A 24,732-nucleotide genomic window follows, 5' to 3' on the forward strand; every position below is an offset into this window, starting at 1 on the left:
TCCCTGGTGGCGCAGTGGTTGGGAGTCCGCCTGCCGATGCAGGGGACGCGGGTTCGTGCCCCGGTCCGGGAAGATCCCACACGCCGCGGAGCGGCTGGGCCCGTGAGCCATGGCCGCTGAGCCTGCGCGTCCGGAGCCTGTGCTCCGCGACGGGAGAGGCCACAACGGTGAGAGGCCCGCGTACCGCAAAAAAAAAAAAAAAAAAAAAAAAAAAAAAACCTTTATTCCTACGTCACAGTTACTGTATGTGTAAACTATATTTATATGTATTATTACATCCAAAGATGAATCTAGTTTTACTGAACTGCAATTAATAGTGAGTGATATTAAAAACAAAACTCATATGCATTGCTGCTTAGCCCATCAAATATCAGAGGTCTACCGTGAGCAACTAAACTGGATTTGTAACAGTTGGCCCTCCTCCTCCTCCTTCATTTACTTGTAGATGGCCAGTGGACTATAGTTATTTAAGAACTCAGTATTTTTAAGTTGTTAGAAGTATTAAAATCTCTTTTTACTTCACACTCCTAAGGCAATTTAGGCTGAGACATATGCCTAAGTTATGGGTCAGACATTTAGTTGCTTATTTCCACATTCATAGGAAATAGGCAAAAATACCCACGAAAAGAAAATGGTTTTATATGTGTTGTTTTTTCTTCTAATTGTCAAAAATGAATGATAGTGAAGATTGATTGAAAATATTATATTTTTTTATTGAAGTATAGTTGATTTACAGTATTATATTAGTTTCAGGTTTTCACAGCATAGTGATTCAGTATTTTTATACATTATACTCCATTAAAAGTTATTACAAGATAATGCCTATAATTCTCTGTGCTATGCAGTATATTCTTGTTGCTTATCTGTTTTATACATAGCAGTTAAATAAAAAAGCTGTGTTTATCATATAAGCTGTCTTAAATTATATATGAAAAATAACTTATAAATCATAGAAAATAATGATATCAAAGAAGTCAGAGTAAGTTAACAATAAATTTTGTAGTATGTTTTCCTGTGGGCTTTGCAACATGATTTAGTGGCATTCATTAGTTTGCATGTCTGCTAATAATAATGCCTTGTATTTAGTTACCGTATTTAAATGTCATGTTTATGTAGCAAAGAACAAATGCCTTAATACCCACGAGCATTCCAAGAGTAGTATGATTAACAAATATGACCTTTCCTTTCTTTTTTTTTATTTGTTAAATAAAGATTGTATTAACTGCATAGAAAGTGAAAAAATTAAATCCAATGTGCATGTTAAATTTCCTGTATTCTCATGATAAACTAGATGTCATGAAGTTTAATATCAATATTAAAAAATAAAGCCTAGCTTAAATTTTAGGTTTCAGTTAAATTTTGAGGGAAATATCCTGAAACCATATAAACATAACCAAGTTTTGTGAGTCAGGGTGGGTTATCCTGAATCTTCTTCAGACGTTTTTTCAGCACTGAGAGTAGAGTTGGCTAAATTGGTGCCAAATTGTTAATCGCCCAGGCGTGCATAGAGCTGATCTTTGAATAGTAAGGTTGATTTACACATATGACTTTGGGGAATCAATACTATTATTTACAAATACATACTGTGTACTTGGATAAATAAGAAGCTCTTTTCTCAGGTCGCATAACCATCTGGGTGGACACCTAGGGAGCCTTCTCAAATCTCAGAATCTTCAGATTTTCCAACAGTTACAGCTGAGGAACCAGTAGAATTGGCATTCTATTAAAAATCACTGCTGTTCCTTCAGTATTAATCACTAGCTCCAGACTCAGAGCTACCTGAGTTATTTGTGTTATTAATGTGTTGTTCATCAAGGAAGCCTAGGGAATGCCTTTTCTGCTGTTGGTGCTTTCAGAATATACAGAGTAACAATCATGTACTACTTAACTAGATAAAGAAGGACCTCAGACCAATTTGTCAAACTTTCATGGTATCACTCTCTCATAAAATAATAAAATACCAGTTTCTCTGTTATATGTTCTCCCTTCTGCAGTGTTTTGGGCCATTGTTCTCCTTCCTCCTCCTTGCTAGATCATTCTCATGCCTTCTCAGTACTCTTTAGAGCTCTCAGCCAGGCTAGAAAATTCATTTCTGATATCTGTGAATCCACTAAAGAAATTAAAAAGAAATTGAGTTCCTCTGAGCATTAAGGTCACAGACCTGTTAACCATGTAGGATCCTTAAGACTGATATATGTATGTATATACTTCTGTCTTGTTGTCAATAATTCTAATTTTAATCTGGAATTTGTCCTTTGATTAGAAACGAGACCGACTATCCTGAATTGTAGTTCTGCTTCTTAGAAACTGACCCAAAGTCCTTGCTCCAGAAGAACAATTCTGTTATTACCAGAGGCTGCAAGGAAGGCCTTAATATGCTTGTGTTACCTTCTACAGTTAGGCCACATGGCGCTAGGCAGAATTTTAGCAGATTCTTAAAAGGCTTTTTCTGCATCACCACCCCCCCCACCTAGTGTGAGCACCTCATTTCAGTTCGTTATACAACAGCTGCTGAATGGCTCTGCATGTAAATGGCCCAGAGGACTTGACTCTAATGGACCATCAGGTGTTGGTAAAGACTCTTCCATGACTTGGATGACCTCATCTTCATCTTTTCATATTCAGTCAGGTTGAAAATTAAGTTAATATAACCAAGGCCTAGTGACAAGCCTAACGTAACCTCAAGTAACAGGAAGAACACCATGAACCTTCCTGTCGGGACTGAAGATGTAGGCTTCATGTGAAACACAGACCACAGAGTTCTGTGGATGAATGCAGACAATTCCTTTGGGATTAAGGTCACAGGCAGGTATAAATGTGACACTGCAGAGGTAGAATCAAATAAGTAGGTTTGGTAATCTAAAGGTTAAGTACTCTAAGTACCTGGAAGGAAGCAGTGGGAACTGTCTGACGTGCTAAATTACCCAGGGATCTAAATCCATGAATCCTGCCTGACCTACTTCTTCCAGTTGTCTGGAATGCTACGTTCATGGTTTCACTGACCACTCCCACTGCCTCACCCTGAGTTCTGAATGACATCTTTAACAAACCCATGTCCCCTGAGCTGCACCTGGACTCTTATTTCATTTAATTCATCGAGTGAGATCATCCACAGTCATATTCCAGAGCAGCAGTTCTGTTGTAACATTTGCTACCATATTTTGCTCTTCTACTTTTAAATCGAAACAAAGCTATTTTTCTGTCTATTGAAGAAACCCTTAAAGTTTCTTAAAGTTAAAGGTTTTCTTTAAATAGTTGTAAGCTCAGTTGTAATAGTCCTTCAGTTTTTAAGAGGACCAAATCAAACCCAGCAAGTTATTAGGGCATCTGCAGAATATAGTGCAAATATGGCACTCGCCTTCACCTTGACGTGGTTTCTCCTACTCATGGACCCTAATGTATATGGACTTGAGCCAAATGTAAACAGCCCGCATAGTTTCTTCAACAATTTTATTACAAGGACTCTGAAATTCAAGTTTTCTCACAACTGTACGTAAATGAGTGCTGTTCTTCCTGGTATAGCACATACAGTCCTATAAAATTTTAAGTATTAAAGACAAATAATTTTCTAGGAAAATAAGCTGATAACTCCTATGATGAGAGAAGAGATACAACAAATTTTACATAAATCCATTTAATTTTGCTAACTAAAATCCACATCCACTTTTGTTAGTATGACCTTGGTGCATTTATTATTGAAATTTTGAATCTCTGTTTCCAATCAAGATAGCACTGGTGACAGAGAGATGCTCAATCCAATAAAAAATCATTATTAGCACTATAAATAGCCTTCAGAAAAACCATTCTTCTATCAGTCCAAGTTTCTATCCACTGAAATGTAAATATTTCCTGAAGGGCAGATCAATGCTTCAATTGATGCTAATATTGCTGTCATTCCAGGAGACCAAAAAAGAGATAAAATTTCATTGTTTCTCTTTCCCTTATACTCTGTCACAAGAGAAAAGTTTTACTATGTAAGTAATAACCTCCACAACAACAGTAGATTCTTGGAGCTTGCAGTTAAAAGGGTCCAGCTATTATTACATATTGTAAGATTTTTTTTCTTTTGATATTTCCTTCTTTTTCTTTCTCTTGGAAATTTTCCTATTGTGGAAGATTCTAAGCCGTGCACTTGGGTGTTCATTTTAGAAACACTAAACACTTGCACATAAAATTCAGTATGTGTTTATTTGACCAGTAAAGGAAAAACACATTGAGTGAAGTTTTACACCCCTTTGAGATCTTACGATGCCAGAGGTTTTTTGTAAGTGGTTCATTATGTGTTCAAAGGTATTTGCAGAGAGCATATGATTTTTGCATGCTGCTTTGCTCCTGTGTAAGGCACTAAGACTGGAAGTGTTATTGTGCATTAAAATGTGATAAAATTCCCTCTTGGTTTGGGACTCTTGTAAGCCCAGCTTTTTCCAAAGTATGTCATGCAAATGCCTATTTCTAAGTACTCTTTTTTTCCCAAAAGGAACTAGAAGGAGCAGACCAATCAATTAATTAACTAATTTAATATTATCATATAAATTATAACTTAAAGTCTGAAGTCAAGGAAAATAAAATGACTTGTTTACTATTACCTAAACTGCAGTATTAACCAGTTTCCTGTTAGTTCTATATTTTTTTGTTCAGTGTAGCTGAAAGGAACAGGACCAACCTTTTTGGAGTATATCGTTAAAATAAAGCCAGTATTCATGGACATAAGACTCACTTCTTTGACTCTCTCACAACCCATAATGATATTAGGTAAAGCTGAGGATTCCAAAACTGTGATATTTGGGGTTTCCTTAATTTCCCTCAAGCTTGTGTCTTTACTTTTTTTTTTTTTTTTTTTTTTTCCGGTACGCGGGCCTCTCACTGTTGTGGCCTCTCCCCACTGCAGAGCACAGGCTCCGGACGCACAGGCTCAGCGGCCACGGCTCAAGGGCCCAGCCGCTCCGCGGCATGTGGGATCTTCCCACACTCCCCACTGCAGAGCACAGGCACCGGACGCACAGGCGCAGCGGCCACGGCTCAAGGGCCCAGCCGCTCCGCGGCATGTGGGATCTTCCCAGACCGGGGCACGAACCCGTATCCCCTGCATCGGCAGGCGGACTCTCAACCACTGCGCCACCAGGGAAGCCCAAGCTTGTGTCTTTAATTACAATGATTTTCTAACTCCTGTACACATCCTTTATAAATTTTTATCTGAAAAAAATTGAGATTTCACATGAAATAAATATCATGCCCCTCATTTAGTGGGAAGAAAAACTGCATGACTTTAAAATTTTTACTTATATTTCTCTTCACTACTTCAACAAGCAGAACCTATTTGCCTTTGCTGATTGGGTGAATATTTTCACCTCTGAGTTGTTTTTCTGAGTGGACAAAAATGGATAACAATATTGATAATAAATATTTTATAGTGTTTATTTGTGTATCACTGCAGCTGTGAATATATATTGAAAAATATTTACTGGATCTTACAATTCCATGACTATCAAAGACAGTAAATTCACTCATTCCACACGATCAATTCTTGATCAAATTGATTACAACAGTCTTCTGCATGAGAGTTCATGTTTCTCTAAAATAACATCAATAAGTGATGATCAATGGCTCTTGCCATTAGTCTTAGATTAGACATATAGACCTTCCTAAAGGAGAAGTTTCATTTACTCCAGTTACTCTCAGTGATGCCCTAATGTCCCCTTCCTGTCAAACTTTTTTCAGAGACTCGTTTCATACATTAGTTATTTGAAAACTATAACCTAACATCCTACTCTACAAAAGCTATTTTTATATCTGAATTTCAAATCTGAAAAATAGAACTTCCTGAGACATTCTTTCTTTATATTTTCCATATTTCTGATCTAAGAGACGGTGGAGTCTAGAATCTGATTAACCACAGATCTTTTATTTCTCTCAGGAGGAATAGAAATTATCAAAAAATAGGAAAGGGGCTTCCCTGGTGGCACAGTGGTTGAGAGTCCGCCTGCCGATGCAGGGGACACAGGTTCGTGGAAGATCCCACATGCCGCGGAGCGGCTGGGCCCGCGAGCCATGGCCGATGAGCCTGCGCGTCCGGAGCCTGTGCTCCGCAACGGGAGAGGCCACAACAGTGAGAGGCCCGCATACCAAAAAAAAAAAAAAAAAAAAATAGGAAAGCTGTGTCCTAATTTATATTACTAAATACTTTATTTCAGAACATTGATCTCAATCTCCAACAAAGTTACAGTAGATGTAGATGGTTTTATAAATTGTTTTTATAAACTGCAACTTTCATTCATCCTGGGTACAAAACAATATCTGAAACTTTGAGACTTCCATTGATCATGCTGCAAAGTATACAGATATACTGAGTGCTTTGACTAAAAATTAGTCAAACTGTAACTGAAGTAACCGTTCTCAAAAATACCCTGCTGTCCTTATATTTAAAAGTAATCATGTTGTATAAGATTCATACCATATGAAAGCTCTTCCTTATTGAAGGCTTCAAACTCTGACAATTATGGAAAATCATCCATAACATTAGGTTAAAATTTAATATGCCGAAGCAGTTAGTCTCTCTTTATATAATAATCAGCTCTGTTAGATCTGTTATGGGCCGTATATGTATGTATGTAACAACCAGATAAAATTAGGATCAAGTGGTCAACATATCTTGTCTGCATGGGGTTTTCTCCATAAAAAGTAATTCTTAAAGACACTAAAAGTATGAATTTTTAGGGCTCAGTAAGAACAGAAGTTGATACTTGTTATTAGTTATAACAAAATGGGAAGTTTTACTCATACTGTCGTCAGCCTATTTATATTAGCTATGCTGGCTTCCTTTCTGTTCCTCAAACAGAACAAGCACATTCTCATCTACCTGGGATCTTGAATTTGTCATTTCATTTTCCTAGACTACTTGTCTTCCAAATAACCACATACTCCTTTTTCTTACTTTGAGATATTCATCTAAGAATCTTCAGGAAACTCTTACCTGACCACCTTATCCCAAATAACACCTGCTGACATTCTCCATTCCCTTCCTCTGATTTATTTTCTTTATTGTGCTGACTGTAACTGAAAATGCATTCTATGCCCATTTGTTTATTTGATTATTGTCAGTGTCCACCCACTAGAATGTAGACTTCTCAAGAGGTCAGATAATTTGAGCCACTGCTCATCCTTGAGCTTAGAATGGTCCTGGTATCTAGGAAGCACTCAATGACTATCAATGGAATGAATGCCCAACTTCTTTCCTTGAACCAAACCATGGGAACCCCTTAATCCCTATGTAGACGTTCAAATAGAATTGAAACTCTGGAACACATCTACTTCCTAATTCAAAATGCTCTAGGTCAGAAGTTTAGAGCTGCAGCATCAATTCGGCTTCAGAATCTTGTCCTAGATTAACTTGTATCATAATTGTAATCATTTTGTTCTTGTCTTAAATCTCGCTGTTAACCTCATGGGTCCCTGTTCTGAGTTCCCATACCTGTTTTTCTCTCAATATTCTCTACACTGTAACACTTTCTCCGGAATGTAGTTCTTCTCTTTCTATGGCCATTCCTTGTAGTCTGGTTTTCACTGCAGTGATTCATTGTTGGTCAGGTTTCCCGAACTCAAAGCCTAGTAAACTTAGTCGACAAAACGGTATCTTCCAGTAAACCTCCCCCACCCCACCAGCTCCACCTCCCAAGTTCCATTGACGGTACCTCCTACATACTTCTTGAACTAATGATAATTACCCTGTCCTATAACTCCTGTCTTTGTTCACGCTTGCTTTAATCTTTTTCAAGTCTTACAAAGACTTTCTTGATTTCTGTACCTCTAGTATAGAAAGTCAGTAGAGAGTTGGAGAACAGAAGTAATGAGGCCAAACCTACAGGAGAGATAGAAAGGTCCTGGGATATATTGGAAAATACGCAAATTCAGGATGTTATTTTAAAACAAAGGAACTAGTATGTGTGTTCTCTCAATAAAGAAATGTGAAGGCATTCTAATTAACATGGACATATGGTACTTGGAATTTATTAGGTATTTCCCTAAGATTTTCTCGCTGGTTTTCAATGAAGTATAAGGGAGCATGAGTTTGCTTATTATTCTTTTATTCTTAGGAGACTTAATGGAAAGGAAATGAAAATAAAATTTTATTCAATTATTAATTATACATTGCTAATAAGATTTCTACTCCCACTTCACCTTTCTCTCTCTCTCTCTTTCTCTTTTACGTTAGGATGGCTTCTTTAAATTTTCTTACAATAGGTGAAAGTTTGATTCCTTTCACTAAACAGTTAATGGGTACAATGATAATTCTGAAAAATTTATATTTTAAATTTGATTACTGATGGTAAACCAAATACTTAACACAACATAAAGAGTCAATAAGCAAAAAAGTTTTAAACCATATATAGGAAGCTCAAACTGACATGAACCTTATGATAGGTAAATAAAAGGTAAAGACTTGATTTAAGTTTTTCCACTGAGCTTTCTTTCTTTTACTCCCCTACCTCCATGACATATCTGAGGATATTACAGCAGGGGACATGCATTTGCCTAGAGAAACCTGTCCTTTGGCATTGTGACCTGGTATTGGAGGGTGCTGTTTCCCAAAAGGATCTGTTCCCTCCGGGCTAGCCCATAAGAACAGAAAGGTTCTCCAGGCCGGACCCCTCATGACCCTTCCCAGAAGGATTGGATACTTCTGACTTTGCTCACGCTCTCTGAGGGTGAGAGTCAGTCGTTTCCATAAAACTTCCAGAGAAAAATCTTCTGATGCAGCCATCTGGTTTCCCTGGAGATGAAGCAAGTATTATTATACTTGAAGTGAAGCATAACCCACTGCAACAAGGGCATTTCCTATCATTTCTACCTTCAAGTATGTGCACATTTTACAAATAATATTTGCAGATTTGGTAACTTTAACTTCTTTCCTCCCTCTTCCCCTATCTTCCCTCAATTTAATAAAAGCCTCTCATTTAGGATAAAATGTAGCAGCAAATTAGTAGATGCGTACAATGGTTTATGTGAGGGAGGGAGGGGAGAGGATGGAGACTCCTCCAGGCCGGCATGCTGACAGCCTCACAGGGATTTAGGACGGGCGAAAAGTACAAAAAATGTACAGATGAAATTTAAAAACCAGAGTCGTCTAGGGTCATTTGTTATAGTGGGAGCACTCATCAGTCTCCCAGATGACAGCAGAGTATTGCAACCCAGCACAGCTATTGATTTTCCTAATAATGACCCTGAGCTATCCAGAAGAGGTTAAGGTATATGCAAAAACATAATATTTGAGAAAGATTTGTTTCAAAGGTGATTAAAATTTAAAAGTTTGAACTTCTAAAGGGGAAAGACTAGAATATTCACCTAAATAGAATACTATACTCCCTGAAAATGCCAAGCAAATGGAACACATATCTTGTTATAAAATATTTTAACTATCTTCTGTCTAGAAGCAATTTATAATATGCATTCAAATTTATATTCAAATTAACATGATTAAACTATCGATAATTAATTTATGAATGTATTCTATAAATGCAGATAAACCTGATGTTCTTATATGCCCCAAACATTCTAGGCACATATAAATATACTTTAGAAAAATGACTAGATTGTAATGAAGTTGGAAACAACTTATTCTTTGGCCTCAATAATGTTTGTCATTTTTTGAATATGTTAGATTTAAAATAGATTTATAAAACTATCAGTGCATTACCAAACTGTTAAAATCAATGTAGTAATAAAATGCACATTTACAAGTTCATCTGCTCTTTTTTTAATCTTAACATACTAGTTTGTAGATTTTTTTTTCACTTTTTGAGACACCCACATGTCTCCCAGGAATCTTAAGGAGTGATAGCTGCAGGCTACTTTTTCAAAGCCTATATTTACAGCTTGGGGGGTAAATAATACATCGTTATCTTGGTTTATTTTCATGAAAAGTTCACCTTCAGAGAGTGTTATATATACTCATCTTAGAAGCAAAACATATTAATCAGAAGTTAAAGATATCCTACACTGGGAAGCTTTCTTGCAACATGTTATCATGTTTTTCCTTCACGTTCTTGGTCCTGCCTTTGCACTAACCTTCATTTTAGTTCTCTTCTTGCTTGTTTTCCTTTTAATATTTAACTCCTGTCATATTTTTATTCTCTCACAATTTAGATTTTCTTTTTGCTGATCTTTCAAGGGTTTTGTTTATACCAGCAGCCCACTGACACTATTCTCTTTCTTTATTCTTGCTTTGTTTATCTTTTGATTTCTCCTGAAAATTGAGAAGCCTACCTGGAATCTCTGCTGTATTCCTCCTCTATGTCCTAAAAATCTTCCTCTTTGGGGATATGCTACATTTTATACTTCAAATGGTTTTATATCTTTGTTCTGGATCTTACATTTCAATTCTTTTTTTTTTTTTTTTACCTGTATAGCTATAAGAAACAATGAGAATAATGGAGATGATATTTATAAATGTTCCCACAAGGCAATAACTTGTTGAATAGAGTGGAAATTTAACTAAAATGACTTCTCTGTCCTGCATAGGAAGCAACACTGTGTTAGAAATGGGCATGCTCGTGGGAGTTTTGTTCAAACACAAGTTGTATGGTTTGGCATGGTGTATGTCTAAAAACTGATGTAATTTACCCAATTAACTACACTTTTCATGTTATTCAATAAGTTCAACGGTATACTGGAATCTGCCCTCTTGGCAAATGGGTCCTACATACTTAATATTTGCTTGAATGGAAAAAATTATTTCAATTGATATATATCTAATTTTCTCTTTATAATTTAATAAATTATATCATATCCCTGTAGTTTAGAAAATATAACATTTTCTTCTTTTATTATTCTTTCATCTTCAAATCCTTATCCTATTATCTACACAGGCCTTCTTAGTAGTAATTAGGAGGCTATTGGGGGAATAAAAATGTTTGTCTCTGATTATATGAAAATGCTGAGCTAACAAAGGAAGAGAGGCACTTTATTTTCATTTATTCTTTTTTTCTTATTTTATTCTTTAATTTAAAATTTTACTTCATTTTTAAACCATCCCCTGTGAATACTCATTCTCATCTTAGAGAAACACATCCCATGTATTCTTGTTGCTTATTACTTTCTATTGAGTATTCTTACAGTTACCATTGATTTAATTCTATTATATGTAATTTGAGACCACACTTGCTCCTTGGTAGACTCCAATAACTTCTTATTATAGAATTGGATTCAACAATAATATTTAACAGAATTGTTTATATCCTTCCAACATGGGTTGCAGTAACTTAAAAAGTATTTTTGTTTATGTGTTTCATTTAAGTTTTACATAACTCCTCTATTAATGAAAAAATGCATCCTCATGGCATCTATTTTTCATAAACAATAGTAGAAGTAGAAATCATATAAGAGAGTAGAACATTCCCAAGAGTGCGTGAAAGTAGATCACGGCTGCCTCAAAATAAGAAAATATTGATCAAGATCTTGCCAAAGGTAACAAAATACATTAAATGTGAGCATGAAAATATTGAGACAGCAGGTTGAAAAGCTAGTGTTTGGGTTTTAAAGGGAAGATGCTGGCGCAGGGGGACTATCAGGTTGCTAGAGAGGGAATTGACTTTGACAGGCCTTGCTAAGGCAGGGTGGATTCAAGTCCTAGAACAGTCATTTGCAACTTTTTTGTGCTAGCAATGTACTTTCAAGTACAAGAATTATTGGCACTTGAAGGAATTAAACAGAAGTATAATACTGCAATGTTCAGAACTGAGTGATTGTCTGATGGAGTGGTTTGCATCCAGGCTGCACCTGAGTGTTCCAAACAGTTCTGGCCTCTTTGATGTCAACTAAATCATACCACCATGCCCATAATATTTTCTGAAAAATAAAACTGGAACAGAATCTGTCTCATTTGCAGCCAAAATAGAAAAAGGTCTAAAAATGTATTAAAATACAAAGGATAGCTAGTGAAGGGCTGGCTGCAGTGCTCCAGAGAAACGAGGCATTGGTGGGGAAAAACTGTGGCCTAGAGAAAGCCAAGAATTATTTGTTCAAGTATGCATTTGAGGCCTAGGAATTGCAAGGTCAAATGCTAATCTTGGATTTGTCTTGAACTTCGTGTGGGACTGAAAGGGCTCTAGGATTACATGAGCACTGTGTTTAAATGACTGATGAGTGGGACATCATAGAGAAATGAGACTTGTTCTGTGTGACCTTAAAGAGTGGGACTAGGACAAATAATAGATAAAGAGACAAAGATTGTGGTCAGATATAAAGAAATACTATCTAATAACCAGGGCTGATGAAATAATAAACTCAATGTGTTGGTAAATAGTTGCTGGATTGCCAAACATGAGCTAAGAACTCTCTTGTAGGGTTGTTCTAAATGGGATACACAAATGGATAAACACTTAGGCTGAAATAACTACAACATCAAAAGATCAAAAACAGTACCAGATGTGACGATTAATTTATGTGTCAATTTGACTGGACCTTGGGATGCCTAGATATCTGGTTAAACATTGTTTATGGGTGTGTCTACAAAAGTGTTTCCAGAATAGATGAGCATTTTAATTGGTGAATTCAGTAAAGCATATTGGCCCTCCCCAAGCACCAATCAACATGTTGAGAGCCTGAGTAGAAGAAAGAGGTGAAGGAAGATTGAATTTGCTCTCTGCCTGACTGAGTTGGACATCCATCTTCTCCTAATACTTGGTGCTCCTGATTTTTAGGCCTATGTATCCTATTTGTTCTTTCTCTAGATAATCCAGACTAATATACTAGGCTTCATGTTTGCATGTGCTATCTGTAATTTTCACAATGTTTCTTCCATGAAAGTATTATTTTAATGCTTTTTACAAGGAGGAATCTGAAGCTCAAAGATGTTTAGTAATTGTAAAAAGTCTCTCAGGTAGTAAATGACAAAATTGAAATTACTTCCAGCCTTGTTTGACACAAAGTCTGTGCTTGAAGGAACATTTACCCATTGGGAAAGTATTCAGTCAATGTAATGTAAGGCCTAATTAGGAAAATAATTTCCTTTACAATAGCACCAAAAAGATAAAATACTTAAACAACTTAACTAAGGAAGTGAAAGACCAGTATACAGAAAACTACAAAACATTGATGAAAATATTTTAAAAAGACATAAACAAATGGAAAGATATTCCATATTCATCAATTTTGGAAGATTTAATATTGCTAAAACATCCAAACTATCCAAAGTGATCTACAGATTCAGTGCAATCCCCATCAAAATCCCAATATCATTTTTTACAAAAGTAGGAAAAAAACAATTTTATAATTCACGTGGAACCACGAGAGACCACAGATAGCCAAATCAATCCTTAGAAAAAAGAATGATGTTGGGGGCATCACTCTTCCTGATTTCAAAATACATAAAAAGGTTAAAAGAATCAAACAGCGTGGTACTGGCATAAAGACAGACATATATACCAACGGAACTGAATAAAGATCCCAGAAATAAATCTACACATATATAGTTAACTGATGTTCAACAAGGGTGCCAAGAATATAAAGAGTAAAGGATGGTTTCTTCAACAAATGGTTCTGGGAAAACTGGATATACGTATGCAAAAGAATGAAATTGTACCATTATCTTTTTTTTTTTAAATTTACTTTATTTGTTTATTTTTGGCTGTGTTGGGTCTTCGTTGCTGCGCACGGGATTTTTCTACTTGTGGCGAGCAGGGGTTACTGTTCGTTGTGGTGCGCGGGCTTCTCATTGCGGTGGCTTCTCTTGTTGTAGGGCATGGGCTCTAGGCACACGGGCTTCAGTAGTTGTGGCATGCGGGCTCAGTAGTTGCGGCTCACAGGCTCTAGAGCACAGGCTCAGTGCTTGCGGCATAAGGGCTTAGTTGCTCCACAGCATGTGAGATCTTCCTGGACCAGGGCTCGAACCCATGTCCCCTGCATTGGCAGACAGATTCTTAACCACTGCGCCACCAGGGAATTCCTTGGACCATTATCTTATACACAAAAAAATAACTCAAAGTAGATTAAAGAATTAGACCTAAGATTTGAAACTATAAAACTGTGAGAAGAAAACAGGGGGAAAGCTTCACGACATTGATCCTGGCAATTTCATGAATGACACCAAAAGCCCAGGCAACCAAAACAAAAAAACAAGTGAGACTACATCAAACTAAAAACCTGCACAGCAAAAGAAACCATCAACAGAGTGAAAAGGCAACCTACTGAATGGGAGAAAATATTTTCAAATTATATATCTGATAAAGGGCTATATCCAAAATATATAAAGAACTCATACAACTCAATAGCAAAAAAACAAAAACAAACAAACAAAAACACTGATTTAAAAATGGGTAGATCTGAATAGACTTTTTTCCAAGGAAGACATACAGATGGCCAACAGGTACCTGAACAGATGCTCAGTGTCATTAATCATCAGGAAAGTGCAAATCAAAACCACATGAGGGGCTTCCCTGGTGGCGCAGTGGTTGCGCGTCCGCCTGCCGATGCAGGGGAACCGGGTTCGCGGTCCGGTCCGGGAGGATCCCACGTGCCGCGGAGCGGCTGGTCCCGTGAGCCATGGCCACTGCGCCCGGAGCCTGTGCCCCGCAATGGGAGAGGCCACAGCAGAGGGAGGCCCGCATACCACAAAAAAAAAAAAAAAAAAAAAAAAAAAAACCACATGAGATGTGACCTCACACCTTTTAAAATGGCTATTATCAAAAAGACAAGAAGTAACAAGCACTGAGGAGCTGGAGGAATCAGGCTCCCTGACTTCAGACTATACTACAAAGTTACAGTCATCAAAACAGTATGGTACTGGCACAAAAACAAAAATATAGATCAATGGAGCAGGATAGAAAGCCCAGAAATAAACCCATGCACCTATGGTCAATTAATCTGTGACAAAGGAGGCAAGAGTATGCAATGGAGAAAAGACAGTCTCTTCAATAAATGGTGCTGGGAAAACTGGACAGCTATATGTAAAAGAATGAAATTAGAACATTCTTTAGTACCATACACAAAAATAAACTCAAAATGGAATAAAGACCTAAATGTAAGACTGGATACTATAAAATACTTAGGGGAAAATATAGACATAACTCTTTGACATAAATCACAGCAATATCTTTTTTGATTTATCTTCTAGAGTAATAGAAATGAAAACAAAAAGTAAACAAATGGACCTAATTAAACTCAAAAGCTTTTGCACAGCAAAGGAAGCCATAAACGAAAGGAAAAACAACCCCACAGAATGGGAGAAAATATTTGCAAACAATGCAACCGACAAGGGATTAATCTCCAAAATTTACCATCAGCTCATGCAGCTCAGTATCCAAAAAAAACCAAAAAACCAAAAAAAACAGTCAAAAAACGGGCAGAAGACCTAAATAGACATTTCTCCGAAGAAGACATACAGATTGCCAAAGAGGCACATGAAAAGATGCTCAACATCGCTAATTATTAGAGAAATGAAAATCAAAACTACTATGAGGTATCACCTTACACAGGTCAGAATGGCCATCATCAAAAAGTCTACAAACAATAAATGCTGGAGAGGGTGTGGAGGAATGGGAACCCTCTTGCACTGTTGGTAGGAATGTAAATGGGTACAGTCATTATGGGAAACAGTATGGAGGTTCCTTAACAAACTAAAAATAGAGTTACCATATGATGCAGCAACCCCACTCCTGGGCATATATCCAGAGAAAAACCTGGCTTGAAAAGATACATGCACCCCAATGTCATTGCAGCACTGTTTATAATAGCCAAGACATGGAAACAACTTAAGTGTCCAAGGACAGATGAATGGATAAAGAAGACATGGTACATATGTACAATGGAGTATAACTCAGCCATTAAAAAGAATGAAATAATGCCAATTGCAACAACATGGGTGGACCTGGAGATTATCATACTAAGTGAAGTAAATCAGACAGAGAAAGACAAATATCATGCGATCTCACTTTTATGTGGAATCTATAAAAAATAATGACACAAACAAACTTATTTACAAAACAGAAACAGACACACAGGCTTAGAAAATGAACTGATGGTTACCAGCAGGGAAGGGTTAGGGGGAGGGATAGATTGGGAGTTTGGGATTGACATGTACACACTGCTATATTTAAAAGATAACTAATAAGGACCTACTGTATAGCACAGGGAATTCTGTTCAATACTCTGTAATAACCTAAATGGGAAAGGAATTTGAAAAAGAATAGATATATGCATATGTATAACTGAATCACTCTGCTCTACACCTGAAACTAACACAACATTATTAATCAACTATACTCCTATGTTAAATAAAATTTTTAGAAAAGAAAATGTAAAAAATAAATTTAAAACGTTAGTGGATTTGGAAAAGAAAAGAAAGAAGCATTGGCAAGGATGTGGCCATGCTCATCCTTGCTCTGTTGGTGGGAATTGTAGCCACTCTAGAGAATAGTCTGGAGTTTCCTCAAAAGATTAAAAATAAAATTACCATATGATCCAACAATTCTACTTCTGGGTATTTTTCAGAGAAGAACAAAAACATTAACTTGAAAAGATATCTGCACCCCCGTATTCCTTGCACCATATTTACAATAGCCAGAATATATGGAAGCAACCTAAGTATCAATTGATGGACAAATGGATAAAGAATTTGAAATACACACACACACACACACACACACACACACACACACACACACACACAGAGAGGAATATTATTCACTCATAAAAAATGATATCTTGGCCATTCGGACAAATGGATAAAGAATTTGAAATACACACACACACACACACACACACACACACACACACACACACACAGAGAGGAATATTATTCACTCATAAAAAATGATATCTTGGCCATTCACAACAACACGGATGAGACTTGAGGGCATTATGCTAAGTGAAGTAAGTCAGACAGACAAAGAAAAATATCATATGAACTGTCTTATATGTATAACCTAAAAAAAATTTTTTTTAACAAAACCAAACAAGCTTATAGATACAAAGAACAGATTGGTGGCTGCCAGAGGCAAGGGTTGCTGGTGGGAAAAATTGGTGAAGTCTAAAGGTAAAAAAAATTAATACAGTGAGCAATAATTTTGGAAGACAGGGATCGAGGGAAGGAAAGAGAGAACAAAGGTTTATTGACTTAATCAAATTCTGTTGTAATCATCTTTTTATATGTCTTTCCAACTGGGCTTTAAGCCCTTTGCTTCAGGGAGAGTTTCTATTTATATTTATAGGCCTAAAACCCACAGTAGCTGGCACACAGTAATCAATAAATTGCCTTGGAAGGTGGGGAAGAAAAGAGTTAATCAGCAAAATATAAAAGGAACTCCTACAACTCAAGAGAAACAAAAAGCAAAAAACTAATAACCCAATTTTAAAATGGGTTAAGGACTTAAATAGACATTTCTCCAAAGGAAACATACAAATGGCCAACAGGTATATGAAAAAATGCTAAATGTCACTAATCAGCAGGGCTATGCTTAACTACTAATGAATGGGCTATATGGTGCTGTGTTCATACACAGGACATTTTTTTTTTAAACATCTTTATTGGAATATAATTGCTTTACAATGGTGTGTTAGTTTCTGCTGTATAACAAAGTGAATCAGCTATATGTATACATATATCCCCATATCCCCTCCCTCTTGCGTCTCCCTCCCACCCTCCCTATTCCACCCCTCTAGGTGGACATAAAGCACAGAGCTGATCTCCCTGCGCTATGCAGCTGCTTCCCACTAGCTATCTATTTTACATTTGGTAGTGTATATATGTTCATGACACTCTCTCACTTCATCCCAGCCTACCCTTCCCCCTCCCTTTGTCCTCAAGTCCATTCTCTACATCTGCGTCTTTATTCCTGTCCTGCCCCTAGGTTCTTCAAGACCATTTTTTTTTTTTTTAGATTCCATATATATGTGTTAACATACTTTTTATGGCTGAGTAATATTCCATTGTATATATGTGCCACATCTTCTTTATCCATTCATCTGTTGATGGACACTTAGGTTGCTTCCATGTCCTGGCTATTGTAAATAGAGCTGCAATGAACATTTTGGTACATGACTCTTTTTGAATTATGGTTTTCTCAGGGTATATGCCCAGTAGTGGGATTGCTGGGTCGTATGGTAGTTCTATTTTTAGTTCTTTAAGGAACCTCCATACTGTTCTTCATAGTGGCTATATCAATTTACATTCCAACCAACAGTGCAAGAGGGTTCCCTTTCTCCACACCCTCTCCAGCATTTATTGTTTGTAGATTTTATTATTTCTAGAGTTTTTGATGATGGCCAATCTGACCGGTGTGTGATGATATCTCATTGTCGTTTTGATTTGCATTTCTCTAATGATTAATGATGTTGAGCATTCTTTCATGTGTTTGTTGGCAATCTGTATATCTTCTTTGGAGAAACATCTATTTAGGTCTTCTGCCCATTTTTGGATTGGGTTGTTTGTTTTTGTGATATTGAGCTGCGTGAGCTGCTTGTATATTTTGGAGACTAATTCTTTGTCAGTTGCTTCGTTTGCAAATAATTTCTCCCATTCTGAGGGGTGCCTTTTCGTCTTGTTTATGGTTTCCTTTGCTGTGCAAAAGCTTAGTTGCTTCATTTGCAAATATATTCTCCCATTCTGAAGGTTGTCTTTTGGTCTTGTTTATGGTATCCTTTGCTGTGCAAAAGCTTTTAAGTTTCATTAGGTCCCATTTGTTTATTTTTGGTTTTATTTCCATTTCTCTAGGAGATGGGTCAAAAAGGATCTTGCCGTCATTTATGTCATAGAGTGTTTTGCCTATGTCTTCCTCTAAGAGTTTTATAGTGTCTGGCCTTACATTTAGATCTTTAATCCATTTTGAGTTTATTTTTGCATACACAGGACATTTAATACAGATAAATAACTACGTTGAGTATCTCTGACTTCTGTCAACTACTAGGACTGCCAGCTTTGAAAACTGAACCCTACAACTGGACCACTGCTACTGGACAGTAGATCACATTCTCAGCTCTCTCTGCCTCTTTAGGTCAATAACTCCAGGTTCACAGTTCTCTGCAAGAGTATCTGATTGACTGACGTTAGGTTGCATGACCGCACCGTAGCTGCCAGTGTTCAGGGTGATAATTTTTTTCATACTTCTGCAGTGCAAGGTAGGAGTCTCCCTCTCGCAATGCTCACACAGTGGTGGATTCCTCAAACAGAGAGATGTTGGACAAACAGTAATGTCCTGCCCACCTCCAGCATTCTAGGCAGAGGTACTTGACGAAGGACAAAGGTTTATGTAGGAGGTATGTTCAAAAAGCAATGACATTTGGGTTATTATTGTTAATATAATTCCATTAGTATCTAGGGGCTTGCCAGACCTTAGAAAATGTGTGCTACATTTACAAATATGTATAAAGGATGGGTAAGGGAGTAAAAGTTTAAAATTAGAAATGGTGAAATCTTTTTTTGATAGAAGAAACAGGCCACATATTTGAAAACAGTTGCAAAGAAAGCAGAAAATGTCAAGGAAATAATGGGAGGGGTATGTTAAGTAGAGAATACAAGGGCATGTAAACTACAAGACAAGGGGAAATTTTATAGAGCAGTCATTTTAACTATATTTTAAAACTTTATTGATGCCGTAAAATCCAAACACTTTAAACCTGGATTCTTTGTTAAAAGTAGGCCATCACATGCAAAGATAAATTGAACTTGGATGTAAAAGAAAAACCAGAGGTAAACCAGTGTAACATTTTAGAGAATGTTTGCACCAATAGCATTTTAGAAAATATTTCAAAACTAGCATGCAATGAAAAACATTTAAGAGAAAATAGTGCAGACATGGGAGTATTTTATATATATATGAAATACTATATATCAACTCTGTCTCTCTTTGTCTCTGCTTCTGTCTCGTCTCTCTGTCTCTCTGTCTCTCTTGCTCTCGCTCTCTCTGTCTCTTTCACCCTCTCCGTCTTTTCCTGGTTCAATTCTATGCTTATAATATTTGCCCACTCTGTATTACTCACCTTTGCTTACACTTATTGCTCTGCCTGGACTCACGAAGTTGTTTAGTCTTAATTCTTTTTCTTCTCAGTCTACACATACACCAATTAACTTGTCTTCTCTTAAATCTGTAGCCCCAACTCAGACCTAGTACCTGGGTCTAAACCTATATACAGCCTCTATCTGTATTGTCCTTCAAGAAGACATAAACATAAATTCTCCTAAATTGGGCACACAACCATCTCCTCAAAACTTCTCTCCCTCCTGTAGTCCCAATATCAGTAAATATCATAGCTATTAACTCAGTTGCTCGAGTCAAAAACCAAGGAGCCATCCTGATTCCCCACAATATTCAGATAATCATCAGATTCTTCCAATTCTAACCCCTAAACAACATCTTCAATGTGTCCCCTCTGGTCTATTCCCAGTGTCCCTGCCACTGTTCATATTCTCACCATCTCAGAGAACAGCACATGTGTCCTTCCCGGTTTTTCTTTCTTGGTGCTAGAGTAATCTGGTACCCACATCTAATCATGTTACTTCTCTGCTCAAATAGCTCCCGCCAGCTTCTCCATGAAATTCTTTTTATGGCACAGAATATGGCCCCTCTCACTCCTGGCAGCCTCATTTTCCTCCACAAATTCAGTATGTTTTGTGCTAGGTGCCCCCTTGCAGTCCTTGTCATAGTAATTATAGAAATATAATATTGTGGTTGTTAGTCTTTTGTCTCTTTACTAGACTTTTAAACCCCTAATACTGTTAATAGGATATAACTAGGTATTGTGAATCTTGCTACACAGAATGGTTAGATTAAAGAATGTTTTACTGTGTCATTTTATATGTTAACCGGTGTTAGGGCCATTAATCTCTGTAAAGGATCATGTTTCAGTGTTCATACCTCAGTGAATAACTATGTATCCATCTATTTGCCTACATTAGAATGCTGAGTCACTCATGACATATCCTTGTCCCTCACTTCCATATCCATTCTATCACCAAGGCACCAGCATTACTTTTTTTTTTTTAATTGTGTGTTTCTGCTTTATAACAAAGTGAATCAGCTATACATATGCATATATCCCCATTTCTCCTCCTCTTGCATCTCCCTCCCTTAATTACTTTTTAAACATTGTTTGGATCCTTCCAGTTCTCCTCAATTCAACCATTACTATCCACCTAGTCTAAGATAGATTATTTCTCCCTGGATTTCTGCAATAAGTCTCCTAAATAGCTTATTTACAGATAGTCTGGACTTTCTCACTCCAGTTTTCACATTGCATCCAGAGTTGTCTTTTCAAAATGCAAAGCTAGCTCCACTTCTCTTCCACTGTCACTCTCTCCCCACTACCACACACACACGCACACACACAAAACCATGGATCCATGGCTTAGCTTTGCTCTTGAGAATAAGGAATAGGAGACTATCTGATTTTCCATCCCTGGAAGTATAGATACATAAAACGGGATGGGGACACATGAAGTATTATGTAACATTTAGAAGCAGCAGATTATATGTACTCCTAATAACATGAATGGTTCTTAAGAACATGGTTCCAAATAGAAAAAAATAAGAAGCTAAACAAGTTCTATAGCACAATGCCATTTACATGAATTTAAATGTATTCATACAAAACAAAAATTAGTATCAGCAAAGATATATTCAAACACAAAGGTATGTTTCTTATACTTCCTGCACCTATTCCCTGCATCATTTTTCTCCTTAGCACTTAACATCTAACCAATTTATGTTTTACTTACTTATATCATTATTTCTCTGTCTTCCTTATCATAAATGTAAACTCCATAAGGGATTTAAATCTATTTGGTTCACTGCTATCTTCCCAGTTCCTAGAGTGCTGTATGGCACACAGAAGGTGCTTGATAAATATTTAGTCTAATGAAAGAATTTTCATTCAGTACATTAGAGTATTTGTCTAGTCTAATGAATGAATTTTCATGCAGTATATTAGAATATTTGTCCATGGTGATATGTGGGATAATGGGATTCAGTGTAAGGATAAAAGGCAATCAGTAAATCAATCAATTAAGCCAACAACAAAGGGGAGACCCACATCCTTGGTATGATCTCCAGACCTTTCAGGTTCTAGTTTGTACCCATCCTAGAACATCAACATCTCTTCCAGGGCTCTCCCTGCTCATCAATATATCACAGCCACCTGTCCCAGTTCTTGAAATGTGCCATGTTTCCTGACACTTCAGGATTATCATGCCTTTTGTTCTGTTTGTCTAAAGAACTTTTCCTACCCATACTCCCCTCTCCCCAGTAGTTATTGGCCTAGTTCAATCCTATTCATCCTTTAGACACCAGCTCAAGGGACACTTCTTCAAGAAATCTTTCCTGACTCCTTTAGTCTATAATGCTGCCATGGAAATCCTGTAATCAATACTATTCCTTCTGGATATCTAGATAGGTAGGTAGGTAGGTAGGTAGGTAGATAGATAGATAGATAGATAATTATGCATTCAATTTGATATTATTTCATTAGTAGCAATCTACCCCACTAATCTATAACCTCCACAAGGTCAGGGATTGTTTATGTTTTTGATCATTGTTGTATTTCTGGTGTTTAACATACTACCTGGCATACAGTAGGTATTCAACAAATATTCGTTATTTGAATGAATGAGTCTCTTTTTATATATTTCTTTGTAGCCTTTAAGAAAATAGAAATGTTATCTGCCAGAATTTCCCTAAATCAAGAAAGCTTCACTCTTTGACTTTTTTTAGTCCATTTAAAGGTCACTCTTCTTACAAAATGGCCTTCATATCTATCAGAAATGACATTAAGGTCACCAGCCTAGATAAGATTTCCCCAGAATAGTTATTTAATGAAGCTAGAAGGCAACAAGCTTATTTTTTAACTTAAGAGGAACTGATATTAGAGCATCTCCTGTCATTACTTGTTCCTTTTAGGAAAACATTTAAGTTAATTATGTACAAGAAAATGAATATTTATTTTGCCTTTGAGCCAGAGCTTATGCCTTGTTCAGCTCAAAGTTTTGTAAAAGATTTAGTACTTTTCATTATCAGCTTTCTTGGCACTCCTTAGTGTTTCTGTCACTTTAATTGGAAAAAATACAGGAGGTCTTTGATGACTGAAAGAATGAGCCCCTACACCTAGCAGCCAGTGCCTGGGATTGCTTATTGTGAAAGGAGCTGGCTTTTCAAAGTCAGGGAGCTAAAGCTTTGATCAGATTACTCTTAAAATCACCGTTAACTTTTCCCCTTATTGTAATTCTTGTTTAATCAATTAACTGCAACTCCTTTTCTAAAGCCGAAAGCAAAGAATAAATGAAATCTGATGAACAAAATCTTTGTGATAATGAGGTTCCTTTTTAAAATGATGTTCCTAACCTATATGTAGATTTAATTTTTACTAATAATGTATTTGATAGAAAAGGTTTATCTATCTAAATGATCAAAATAAGCAGAACAAAAAAATTTATGGGGAGATATTTTTCCCTGATTCACATAATCATAGACCTGGTTCTTTGCTGATGTGTCCCATCTCACATATGTCACTTTGCTTGCACTTCTCATCCCCCTCCTTTGTTTTATGCTTGTGAAAGTGCTCTTAGATTTAAACAAAAATGCCCTTAGATAAAAGGAACAAAAGTGTTTCCACTCAGTTTTGAGTGTGAAGACTAAGTAAAATGTTCACAGAGACTTGGCTTCAAAGTATCCAAGACAAGATATCTTATAAAAGGAGAGAAATGTATTTAACTTTCTGGGAATTATAATACATGGAGAGGAGGGATTGAGAGAAGAAAGAGTTGTATTTTTCCAGAGTTTAGATTATAAAAGCTGAAATATAGTAGAGTTACCTTTCAAATCCTTAAAACAGTTGGGTAGTTTTAATCATAACAAGGAGAAAGGCAGCTTTTGTGCCTATTATACTATGTGTGGAAGGGAACAAGTCTAAATGATACACAAATGATCCAAAGTTAATATTTTCTGCTTGTATTAATTATTTTTTTTACTCTACTGTAAACCCTTCAAAGTCTGATACTCTTTCTCATAGGTTACATCGCGAAGTGTAAAGACTTGGACTTCTTTGCTTTGAAAAAGGAAAGTTTGGGAAAGTAATTTTCTAGGGGGATATCACTGCCCAAAACATTCAACCATTAAAATTCTAAGAAGTTGAAATACTTTAGCCTCCAGTAGGGATGCAAAATTTGAACGCCTTTTAAAGATGCTCATAAATACTGAAAGAAAACAGGATTTTTACAGTATCTCAGAGTAATCAACCAAATTTCCCGAGATAAGGTAGACAGGATTTCTAAGACCTTTTAATAAAACATTACATGCTGGTTCTCAGCAGGTGAATTTTAGAAAGAATGCCAAGAATATTCTTGTGAAAAAAGTTTATTACAAATGATTTCCAAATAACCCACATTTTCAAATCTTTGGGACCATTGAGAGGAATATTTAGTTTATTGAAATACATATTAGCTTTACTCTACAACATCAGAGGGATAAATCAGATCCAAAAATTAAACTTGCCTCTTTTTGTAAAGTATTGCCAGATAAGTATCTTTTACTTTATTTTTATTTTGACAAAGTAATACATGAACATATTGTAAAAGTCAAGTAGCACAAAAAGGCTGATATTTGATAATAAGAGTGCCCTATTATACTTGTCACCAACCCACATTCTCCTCCTTCAAGGCAATCACTTTCAACTTGTGTAGTAATTCAATCTGATATGTGATTACCTATTTAAAAATAATATTATCCTTGTACTGCTATGTGTTGTTTTATCAAT

At 36.5% G+C, this 24,732-nt stretch overlaps 1 protein-coding gene across 1 annotated transcript in view; it reads left to right on the forward strand.

Moving 5' to 3' along the window:
* Window positions 1-24,732, forward strand: part of MAGI2 (membrane associated guanylate kinase, WW and PDZ domain containing 2) — a 1,419,801-nt gene that overhangs the window by 785,505 nt on the left and 609,564 nt on the right. The gene's annotated exons all lie outside the window — the stretch shown is intronic.

The sequence above is a fragment of the Physeter macrocephalus genome, chromosome 5 (assembly GCF_002837175.3).
Source record: "Physeter macrocephalus isolate SW-GA chromosome 5, ASM283717v5, whole genome shotgun sequence".
Classification (NCBI taxonomy): Eukaryota; Metazoa; Chordata; class Mammalia; order Artiodactyla; family Physeteridae; genus Physeter; species Physeter macrocephalus.